The sequence below is a fragment of the Cornus florida genome, unplaced genomic scaffold (assembly GCF_030987335.1).
Source record: "Cornus florida cultivar Cherokee Brave unplaced genomic scaffold, ASM3098733v1 CherokeeBrave_3.0.0_Hap2_Chr11, whole genome shotgun sequence".
NCBI lineage: Eukaryota > Viridiplantae > Streptophyta > Magnoliopsida > Cornales > Cornaceae > Cornus > Cornus florida.
In genome coordinates this window covers 25,926,090-25,938,664 of record NW_026775581.1, presented here as the reverse complement: position 1 = coordinate 25,938,664, position 12,575 = coordinate 25,926,090, and the positions used below count along the sequence as shown (strand labels likewise).

The window sequence follows — 12,575 nt, the reverse complement described above, 5'->3', positions numbered from 1 at the left end:
TCTTATATCATCCCATTAACATCCCCATGGTTCATTTATAGAAGATGGAAGCAAGTACAGTAACAAAAATCACAACAGAACTTAACATGCTTTAAGGAACAAAACCGGAAACAGACATGCACAAATTGTAAGCAGATTTGATTTTAATACAAACAGATCATCAATATAGCATATACTAAACAAGCTAGTCCTGATTACTAATTAATTAAAACCCTAGAGGCTATCTAGGTGCACAGAACACGAGCCAAAGGGAAGGAGAAAGAAAAGAACTTGCCTTTTAAGGTTTCACTCTAAAACCTTTCATCGTCTTCCTCCTAGGTTTTTCCGTCGACCTTAGTTTCCATTGAACCTCCTCTGCCCCTCCTTGGTCCAGCCTACAATCTTTGGCCAAAAACTCCCAACTGTGCCTCTCAGTTTCTCTCAAAACTCTCTGTAGTTTCACTGTGCCGTGAATAGGGTTATCAAACCTTAGGGAGACGTATGATATATATTTATAGACTTTACTCAAAACCTAATTCCAATTATAAGGAGAACCAGAAATCCTAACTCAAGCCTAGTCGGCCCAACATAAATCTCAAACGAATTAAAACAAAACCCTAGATGATAATCACACACTTAATTTATTAAAACAGTTACGTCCATGCTAGAAAAATAATTAATAATTAATAATTACAGAAAAGCAAAAATACAATTAAAGACAACAAGCCATTTAAATACAATAGTTAATTAAAATAACAATTTGACACATAAACATACAATCACAAAATCAATAGACAAAAATGCACATAGAACGAAATTTAAATCCCAATTTTATCCTTATGAAAATTAGGGGTATTACATTCTTCCCCCCTAACAAAAGGAATTCTGTCCTCGAAATTCACGAAACTCTGAATTATTTGTATAAGACTTTTGTTCCGTTCCGTTGTGGATTCTGCCACTGTGTATAGGCTCCACTAATTTCCAAATCCTTAAAAAAAAATAAAGGTCCGCTATAAAGGACACACAAAAAATTTTAATACGTAAGTTGTTTTGAACAACTACTTATTCTTACCCAATGTTTTTATATAGGGTAAAGTTCCACACTCCTCCAAGTTCAATAGCATAGATTTGCAAACCTCCTGTGCAACCAATCCTAATGTTTTAGTAAAACTAATCGATAGGCTACCGCCTAAATGGGGAAATACCATCCATGAAAAGTCAATTTTAAGACATAAAAACTGACCTTCCTCAAAAACACTTTGCTTCCGCTACGGAAGACATCCCAATCAACTGTTTCCTGATAAAAAAACTCTAGTGGATGAGTGTAACGATTTACAAAATCATACTGTCGCTGCCAAACCGCACGCAATCCATTCCAACTTCCTATAAAAATAAGGATATCTATCCTAAGTATCTCCTCAATGATTAAATGTACATTCTCGATCCAATCCTCTGTTGAGAGATATGAAGCACAGCTATACCTCCGTTATTAGTGCAATGTGGAACTAATGCGAAGTCCAAAAGTGAACATTACGAGAATTAGGTTGAGCAGTAAACTTGCTTAATACACCACTCTTAATCCGTATGGAATTAAAATTCCAATAGATATCGACAAGTTCTACCAACCACCCACTCCTGATTAGTCTTAGTCCCATTTTAATTTAGGCAGTGGCAAAAATCTCCAATGATCTCCGGTTATCTTTCTAACTGGTGTTACTTATTTAGACAGTTATATACATGTCTCTTTCTAAACCTGTTCACTAGAATGGACATTTGATGTCCTGATGTTCCTTAATCATCCGAGTGCAATTAAGAAGAAGTGACAAAAATTTACATCACACTCACTCCGACAACCTTAACAGAAATTAATCCTCTAGTACCTTAAGCTCTATCCAAGTAAGGTAACACCGCCTCCATGGTCAGCTCCGATATTTGAATTTGACCCCCTTAATTTCCTTGGTAAAAGCAAGTGTCAGTAGTATATAAACTAAGACCCTAACTCCTAATGTAAGAACTAACCGAAAACTCCTATCAGTTGTTGCAAGCATCCTCATCCATGTTCCCTTCCACCAGACAGAACTTAACACAAAGTGCGAATCACCACGTTGATGCATCTAAGTCATCTTGTAATCCCCTCTATTCATATGAACTGATATTTCACTAGTTCGAAATAAACAAGATCTGAGCTGATTTAATTTAGAAATCAACCGTCAACTAAATCTATAATGATGCTCTATCATTTCCACCTCAGTACAGAAAATGACTGCAAGGATTTGGTGATCTCTGATGATCCATCTCGACCATCTAATTTTATTAGACCGGAAGAAAACCACTGTGTCCCTCCTCCTGACCCTCAAAAACTGCTCCAGACCATGAGTACATCATATTATCCGCCAGAATGAAGAAAAAACTAAGTGTTGTGACCCTCAGTCCCAACATCCTCCTCCCAAATCTGTCTACCAAAAGTACCATTAGTCAGGTACCACCGGCTTTCGTCTGCACCCAATACTTAATTTGGAGCATCGTTAAAAGCTAACCATGCAGTATGGCTTTTTCACGCACACCGTGTACCACTTCCTTATGATAGGTGACCGGTTTCACCATCCTATCTTCGACACACCCTACCTTTGTACAAGAAATAGTGTCAACTTGACTCCTTGTCCCGCTTTCAAAACTTATGAAACTTTTTCCATCCTCCATATAGTCATCAATGTCCTAGCAACAACTAATTATTGTAAATTATGACCCTAAAAAAAAATTAATTTCCACATTTTATATAGTGTAGAAACTTTGGTTCCTCCTCCAAGTACAACACCAGCAACCGCTTCAAATGACACCCTCAGGAATAGTGTCTTAATTACGAATAGACTAATAAATATTTAATCAGTCCACCAACCTCTCTCGACGACATTCTAATAGATACCTACCAGCACGAAATACTCCTTCTGTCTTGGTGGTCACTTCAAAAATTTTCCCCGAAGACATTCTGCACCTCCGACACCTTTCACAAATCATGGTGGCATTACAGTGGTCTTTATCTACCACAACCTCACAAATCCCCAAAAAATTAACACCCACCATTATTATAGCGTTGTAAAAACAAATCCCTACCTAGCGTAGAGCATAACATAATGATGCATATCCAGGTCTAATAGATTGGCTAGAAGTTTGTATCTCTACCTAATCCTATGGCCCTATATCCACAAATCCTAGTGCATATAGCGCTATTACTCCATGTTATTACAATAATAGTTGGCCAACATATGTGTGCCCCAACTAAACCCTATTCCAAATCTTGAACCAATTAACAAAAATGAAACACTTAACAACAAAATGCAATACAGAATAACAAAAATCAAACACATAGATACACACAATACAACAAACAACCAAAATATAATTATACTTAAAACATCCTCCATTCCAGAGAAGAAAACCTCATTTGAACTCAAGTTCCCAAATTATGTCATAGAAGTTCATTTCGCAGTTTCGTTGGTAATCATCCAACCTTGAAACCTATCTGTAACCATAGCTTAAAAGCAACATTCTTTTGCCTAAGCAAATACCAAAGGCTTACCCTTTATCCTCCTTATACTCGGAATGCAAACCATCTATCGTGGCTTTATAACGCAACATCGAACGTCACAACCTAATCCCCATTCGCTCCAGAATGTGATATAAAATCACGTCTTTGTTCTGATAAGAACTCCATCCGATTCCCAAATGCCTAAAATGTACTTTTTAATTAACTCTCTGAGAAACGACACGAAAATTCATCCATATGTAGATTGGTTCACACCAACGCTACCAGTATCATTCACTATACTGTTGGTGAATGAGAGCACCCTCGTGCGATCCTTCATCTTTAAGCTTCAATATCCCCTTTCTTGGAGACGCTGATATCTCCCCCCTTTAGGATCCTCTTCAGAATCCTATTCTTCGCTTGTCTCATTTTTTAGAACATGTTAATTTGTGTTGGCCCCGACATGCGGTGACCTAAAACCTACACCCTGATCCGTTCTTCGCGTATACTTACTAAGTAATGCTAACCTTGCAACTAAACCTTCGATTCTAAGTTTTGCTTCTGGCAAAGAACTCGACAACCTATTCCGTTACTTTTTTGGGTCCGTATCGCTTTCGCCTTGAACCCTATCCTCCTCCTAGTGTCAACCATTCTGTATCGATAGAATTCAATTGACATCAACTCCTCCTAACGAACCGTAAATAGGGTACAACGAATCCTAATATGGCTCTAAGTTTTTTTTTAAGAGACGCAACGCAGAAGTCCTATAACGAAAGACACTCCTAAGGACACTAGATCCTGGAGTGCTCTGATACCAACTGTGATACCCCCGGAGCTTCGGATGCGGGTTGGCCAGGCCCATGCCTGATTACCTGAGGATATCAAACCAATTCACAATAATCGAACACAGAATATAATTAAAACCAAAAAAGATAAATAAAATTTGCTAAAATGAAAACTAAAATGACAATCCAATAATAGAAACCTCATAATAATTCTTTCCATTGATAAATAAAACTATTCTATTACAACTGATCCTCCACGAATATAAATCGTTCTCCAAATTATACAACTCGGGAATCCATTTAGTGGACCCCTAAAATCCCAACTGAAATTCAAAACCCAAGTCTAAAACATGAAATAAAATCCCAGTCATCGGTGGAATGAATGACTGTATCTGCTCAGCATGATCCTGCTCTAAGACTGGAACTAACGAACACCTGCAAAAATAAGAGTGGGTCAGGCCCACATGCAAATTCTTCTCTAACTGCAATGCAAACAGTGACCCGATACGCAGATACACCCTAGATATCTCAACAATATCTATACAGTCCGCAATAGATAAATATATATCCACACTACAAGAGTCTCACTAAACTATGCTGAGGGTCTCAACCTGAATAGAAGGCAACATGCAATACGCACCTAAGTGGGCATGACTATCTAAGCCTAACAGGGTATACCTCAACCAACATAGCTAGCTGCGCATCCTACTGCATATACGCACCCTAACCAGCAAGTCTGAGACCCAAGCTCATCTCGTGGTACCATAAAAATATATTTAAAATCCATTCATATCCATCCATAGGAAATCTAATAAATCGTTCAGCTTATTCAACCGCACAGACTTAAATATAAGGAGAATTATGTTTTTATAATTCGTACCCTTAATCCAAAATAAGTAGGACTGAGTATTTTGAATCAGTCTGTCCCTAGTATGTCATCGTCCCATATCGGTGCATACAATCCACAAAATCTATATAATTGATTGAACAGGTAAAACTGTTCACCAATTAAAATCCATAAGGTAGGAATTAGCGTTTTGAGCTAAACCATACCTAGTATGTCACCGTCGCATACCAGTGCATACAATCCTCCATATCCATGTAAATTACACCATATAAATAATAAGCAAGTAATTTACAGTCCAAAACCAAATATCCATATCATTACAGAAAAGTGATTAAAGTTTCAGCAATTTAAATCCAAGATCTAAACCATGTAATTGCAAGAAATGGTTTAATAGTTCAACAACCAGCATCCAGAGCATGCATAAATTAGTTTTAATAAATCAACAACTTTATCATGCATTTAAATAAATTCTATAATCATATTATAGTCCAATAAATTGCTAAATTAATTTAAGTAATTTAGTTATTTCCATCTGGTAACAGCGTACTGAGTTCTATACTTGTATTCTGTTCTATCTTTTAGCACAGAGCCATACACTATGCCACAAGTCTAATTTGTTAATTAAAAGACTCCACTGTGCATCTAAAACTTAATTTAGAATCATCTTATAGCATCTTAAATTGTCAAATTAAAACTAGACAATTAATTTCCTTCCAGTCGTTAACCGTACGCATAGTTGTTAAATAGTGCACTGTTAATTCCATTAACACAAAGGGGGTATTTTATGCAATTCAAAACCTTGATTACATGTTAAAATAATCGTTGAAAACCTCATTAAAGTTTTAAAATTGTTCAAGAACCCCAAGTGCCCAAACAGTAGCTAAAAATTACAGTACGCATCAAATTGGGAAATAGCCTGCTCTTGGAAAAATTAGAGCAGGCTCCAATTCAGCCTAGGGCCAGCTCCATACAACCTTGGTGCCAGCTCTAATTAGGTGGGAGCTGGCTTTTGGCATTCCAGAGCTGGATCTCTTTCCCCCTGTGAGCCTTCTCTCCGTTTTGCTTCGTTTCAGCTTCTCTGCTCCTTCACCGGCTTATTCCTATCACTCTGTTGGTTTTTAAAATTGATCTTAGGAGTCTAATCTACACCCAGTAGCATCTCATCTGAATGCTAAAATAGTAGGAATTTAATACAGTAACAAAACAACAATCGACTTAACATGTTCTTATGCTCAAAAACTGAATACAATCTTGCAACCCCAGTTCCAATCCAAACCCCTTTGCTCCTCATCAATACTGAACCTAAGGTCTTATATCATCCCATTAACATCCCCATGGTTCATTTATAGAAGATGGAAGAAAGTATAGTAACAAAAATCATAACAGAACTTAACATGCTTTAAGGAACAAAACCGAAAGCAGACATGCACAAATTGTAAGCAGATTTGATTTTAATACAAATAGATCATCAATATAGCATATACTAAACACGTCAGTCCCAATTACTGATTATTTAAAATCCTAGAGACTATCTAGGTGCGCAGAACACGAGCCAAAGGGAAGGAGAAAGAAAAGAACTTGCCTTTTAAGGTTTCAGTCTAAAACCTTTCACCGTCTTCCTCCTAGGTTTTTCCATCGACCTTAGTTTCCATTGAACCTCCTCTGCCCCTCTTGGTTTAACCTATGAACAGCCCTCAACCTTCCTCCTTGGTCCAGCCTACAATCTTTGGCCAAAAACTCCCAACTGTGCCTCTCAGTTTTTCTCGAAACTCTCTGCATTTTCACTGTGCCATGAATAGGGTTATCAAACCCTAGGGAGACGTTTGACATATATTTATAGACTTTACTCAAAACCTAATTCCAATTATAAGGAGAACCAAAAATCCTAACTCAACCCTAGTCGGCCCAACATAAATCTCAAACGAATTAAAACAAAACCTTAGATGATAATCACACACTTAATTTATTAAAATAGTTATGTCCAGGCTAGAAAAATAATTAATATTTACAGAAAAAGAAAAATACAATTAAAGACAACAAGCCATTTAAATACAATAATTAATTAAAATAACAATTTGACACATAAACATACAATCACAAAATCAATAGACAAAAATGCACATAGAATGAACTTTAAATCCCAATTTTATCCCAATTTTTCATTTCAAGTTGATAACTAAATGATATTATAACTTATTGTTCCTTAATTGATTTCCCATTTTGAGTTTCAAGATGTTAACTTAGAGAAATCATGCTTTATGCATTGTATTGGAAGTTCTAATGTTGGTTAAATTGCATCGATATTGTAATTTGTGTTTTGACATTCAAATGTAACTTAGGAACGATCCTATAGATTCATTTAGAACATAGACGTTAGGTGGCATGATCCACTTTAGTTGTTTTGTGTTTTAAATTTCAAGTTGAGGACTTTGAGAATCTATATCTTGTTGCTTTGTATAACATGCTTCCATGTTGTTAAATTGCATGAATGATGTGATTTATGCTAGAAATGATCTAAGGTAGCTTTGGATGCTCCCTGAGTCTCATCTTGACATAGACGTTAGGTGGCATGAGCCCCTTTGACTTGTTTCACCTTAAGGTGATAATTTTGTAAAATGCTAGGTCAATGCATGCTCATTTCCTACGAGTAGCTTTATGTTACTCACCCCGAAGTTACTGGGGATTTGTTTTAGGTATGAAGACTTGGTTTGTGATGCTCATCATACTTTGGATGACTTGTAGCTTTTAAGTTTCCATTTCATGCAAATGTTAGTATGAAATGTCATTTTGTAGCCTTATATGTCTAAACTTGTATCTTTGATTTCATATATGTAATGTATACATAAGTACACCTTTTACGACGTATTTGACTTGTGTGAGATGAGGCCAGAGGCCAATGACATTTATATTGCATCTTATGTAATTCTTGAATTCATGAAATGTTATGAAAATATTGAAAAATGACAAGTCATTGCTTCACCATGTTTGCATTGTGTGTGGGAATTCCATTTTTATTCTGTCATAGGGTCTCATTAATCATGTTTGAAGTGTGGCTAAGGGTCAAACAATAATTTGAAATCATTTGTTAAATTTGGTTTTCAAATTCCAATTTCTTGTTCATTTTTATCATTTTTAGCCGTCCGGGGGTCGGATTTTAAGTCGGGGCTTCTCGGGAGCCGCGGACCATTCCCGCTTGCTTAGAATCATTTATTACACTTGCGTGCATATTTGTTTCAACCTACAAATGCATTTAGGGTCAAATGTATACTTGGTGCAAAGTTGCATTTTTTGAGTTTTTAAGCCCTTACTGATCTTGGGGCATTTTGGCTATTTCACAGTTTTTTTTTTTTTTTTTTTTTTTTTTTTTTTTTTTTTTTTTTCCCTCCTCTTACGTGGTTAGGTAGAAAATTTGATTTTGGGAGGGGTTTCTTCTTCGTGTTTTTCCAAAAAAATTCGTTTGATAGCCCATTTTTGATCTCAGATGTGGACAGTCACTGTAGCATCTTTTTGGGCCCTCTTGACCTCTTTTGATCTAGGGGCATTTCGGGTATTTCACATTATGTTTTTTTTTTTTTTTTTTCCATTTTCTCTTGTTTAGCCAGGTAGAAAATTAGATTTAGGAGGGGTTTCTTCTTCATATTTTTCCAGAAAAATTCGTTTGATAGCCCGTTTCTGCTCTCAGATGTGGACAGTTACTGTAGCAGCTGTCTTTGGCCCTCTTGACCTCTTCTGATCTAGGGGCATTCTAGGTATTTCACAGTGAGTTTTTTTCATTTTCTTTTGCGTGGTGGGGTAGAAAACTCAATTTTAGGGGGGTTTCTTCTTTTTGTTTTTCTAGAAAAAGTCATTTCGGACCTCGTTTTGGCTTTCAGTTTTGGTTGAGCCTTTTTTCATCCCCTAGCATGTCAGGATGCTCGTGGGGATGCTCGTGGGGTGCTCGTCTCGACGTCATTACGTCGATTCTTGTTTTCGCTCGTTCTCCTTCGTCCGGACTCCAAATTGAGTGAAATTTTTTTTCAACTTGACTAATTTTTCGTTATCTTTCTAACAGTGCACTCAGTTGTACCTAGATCTTTCTAAAAAATTACCAATTTACCCTTTTAGCCTTAAGTGCTCGTTTTTCTTCGTCATGCCGTTTCTCCTTCGTCCGAACTCCGAATCATGTGATTCTTGAGTCCATCTTGATTAGTTTTTCATTTTATTTCCAGCGGTGTGCTCGATGGCATCCGAATTCATATTTTTAGAAAATTATCATTTTGCCCCTGGGGGCTTATTTGTCATATTTTCAATCTCTTGCTTCCGCATCAGTTCTCATTGAGTTCCACGACCTCATGGAAGGTCACTTTGACTTCTTAGAGTCTTGTTTTATGTTTTTGTTTTTGCATTCGGATCCGTTATTGGGTCAATCTTCAGTTTATCACAGGATGCATTGGCTTGAAAAACTAGGGCCGTCACAGGTCTATTCATCTATCTTACTCTCTCATTTTAGTTCTAATTTGTGTTTTTGTCTATTTTAGGTCAATAATGTTCAAATAGGCTAAAAAGAGCCTTTTAGCTCCTTTTTGGAATGAAGAAGAAATTCAGAAGAAGTTAGAAAAATTGCACTGTTCAAGTTTCGATCGATCAAATGAAGCATTGATCGATCGAAGACATCTACAATCGATCGAAAATAAGGTGGTGCCAGCTCAATGGATAAGGTTGCCAGTTGTCAAAAATATCTTTGCCACGTCATCTACGATCGATCGAAGCAAGCTTCAATCGATCGAAACCAGCTTGGATCAATCGAAGACCCTGCTGGCAGTGAGCTTTTTATTTCCAAGCGCGCCCAAACTCCACCGACTTTTGTAGTTGCGAGATTGCACCAATCAAAGGCCTATTTTCTGACTTGTTGCCTACTCAAAGAGGGTTGTATTTAAATTAAATGAACCAATTTGTAAATAATTTTTTAACCATAATTATATATAAATCTTGAGTTTCTACATAATTTGTATGGATCAATTCTTCCAATTGATCTTTTATTTCTATTTATATGTCTATGTATGCTAGAATGAATGGTCATGTGCTTACACTAGATTTAATGAGTTTAATGCATGTCTATGTGTGTTAGAATTATAAATCTAGTGATGGTCAAGACATGGTGCTTAATTGATTACTCTTGTGGTTTGTTTGATGGATTATGCTTATTTCTTGATGGATTGTACTACTTCCTTAGCCTAATTAGTTTAATTTTCTTATCATTAGTCTAGTTGTAGTGTAGTTGCTTTAAATTCCTAGATAGGTAGACAATCCATTTTTGTTTGATGATCCATGCTTATGAGTGCAAGTAGTACATTTCTCTAGATTTTTGTGTGTGCATTAATTATGGGTTTATTGAATAGTTAATGGCTTAGTTTGATAGGTTGTGTTACTCACTAGATTGATTAGATAATTTATGCTTAATTTGCCATCCATGCTTAGTATTTCAATTAATGGTGCACACACTTGTTTTACAACATGGAATCCCCCTAAATTGACAAATGCTAATGTTTAGTGAAGTGAATCTTAGTGGTGAACTCTATGCCCCAAGACTTCTATCTCATTCTCTATACCTTAATCTCAAGATTATTCTTAATTTGCATATTTTTAATTGAATCATTAGCTTAATTCAACCAACCAAATCCTTCTTTGATTATTTGACCTACTAATCCAATATTGATTCCGTAGTATCTTGCAAATCCCTTGGAATGATCCCTACTCACTCTTGCTACGTTAGTAGTAGTGGTGGTAGTAGTTTTTATATAAATTTAAACTTGATCAAAAAGGCTTTCTTGAACCGCGGTCACTATCACATAATTTTGGCGTATCGTTGACAGCCACTGCCAAGTTTTGGCGCCGTTGCCGGGGATTAGCAACGTATTACTAGGAATTGATTAGGAAGTAATATTCCTTTAATCCTTGGTTTACTTTATTTTATTTTGTTTTCTCATTTTGTTACTTTTAATTGGCTAGGTACTTGGAGCAAAGGAAGTAAAACAAAGGGAGCCTCAAGGCAAGCAAGCAAGCAAAACAAAGCAACAAAAAAAAAAAAAAAAAGATTTGCAAAAGCAAAGCAAAAAGCTTAAAAATTTCTTGAAGTTGCTTAAGGACCCTTTGTAAGCTATTCTAAACTCATTTTGCTTAGTTAAATCTTCAGCCCGTGTGGAGGCATTTTATTTCATTGTTTATCATTGGCCCATGTGGAGGCATTTTACTTTCTTGTATTGTTGATAAGCATGGGAGTATGAGATCATTGTATGTAGAGGCTTGTTGTTGACTGATTGTGTTGTGGAGGAGAAGTATTTGCTATTTGTTCTTTATTATTTTTGTTGATTTTCATTGTGCATGCATGGTCATAGGTCTTTAAACCGCCCTCTTGTTCCATTGAATCTTAATCTTGACTCAATTGTGCACAATCCAATGGGTAGGGGTAATTCAAGTGAATCCATTGCATCAATGGACGACTATATTGAAAACCTTGGTTATGTAGACCAATAGGACATTCTCCATCCTAATGTGCAACAATATGATAATATGCAAGTTCCATTAGGCATGCCTAGTCCTTTTACTCCACAACCACAAAGCTAAGTTTCAATTGGATTGCCTGGGCCATTCTTTGTGCCACCTCCACCCCTTATTGTCCAAGCTAACAATAGAGATCATTTAGAGCCACCAATTGCAAATCCTCCCATGGCTTTAAAAGATTACTATGTGCCTAATGAATACAATGCACCAATTAACATGCATTCATTTTCCTTAATTTAGAGCACATCATTATGAAATCAAGCCACAAACTATTCAAATGCTCCCAAATTATTTTGGGCTAACTAATGTGGAACCATATAAGTATTTGGATGAATTTCTTGAAGTTTGTTCTACCGTAAAATATACGGACATGCCGAAAGAAGTTTTAAGGTTAAAACTCTTTCTATTCACCCTAAAAGATAAGGCAAAATATTGGTTTAACAATTTGATACCTCTTTCCATAACTTCTTGGGCGAAAATGCACCAAGAGTTCTTGAGAAAGTATTATTCCATTTCCAAAGCCAATGCCATGCGAACTTCAATTCGTGAGTTTTCATAAGAGGAAGGGGAGATGTTACATGAGGCATGGGAACGGTTGAATGATTTGCTTAGGAAATGTCCTCATCACGACATTCCTAAGTAGCAAATAGTTTAACATTTTTATGAGAGTTTGTCGGACACCCACAAGGGCATGGTTGATGCCTCAATGGGGGGTTCGTATTTGGATAAACATGAAGATGATGTGTGGCGTTTATATGAAAGCATGAGTGAAAACTCAATGCATAGATCACTGTCTTCTAAAAATGCTAGAAATATGCATGGAGGAAGAAATAATTCAAGCTTATATCAAGTGGACAATTCTAATGACATAGTTGCCGATGTGAAGTCTTTAACTCAAAGG

The 12,575-nt window shown here is 36.4% G+C and overlaps 1 pseudogene; it reads right to left on the bottom strand.

The window, feature by feature from the left end:
• Positions 1-12,208: 12,208 nt before the first annotated feature.
• LOC132287398 (small nucleolar RNA R71) lies at positions 12,209-12,307 on the bottom strand (annotated as a pseudogene).
• Between the last annotated feature and the right edge of the window lie 268 nt (positions 12,308-12,575).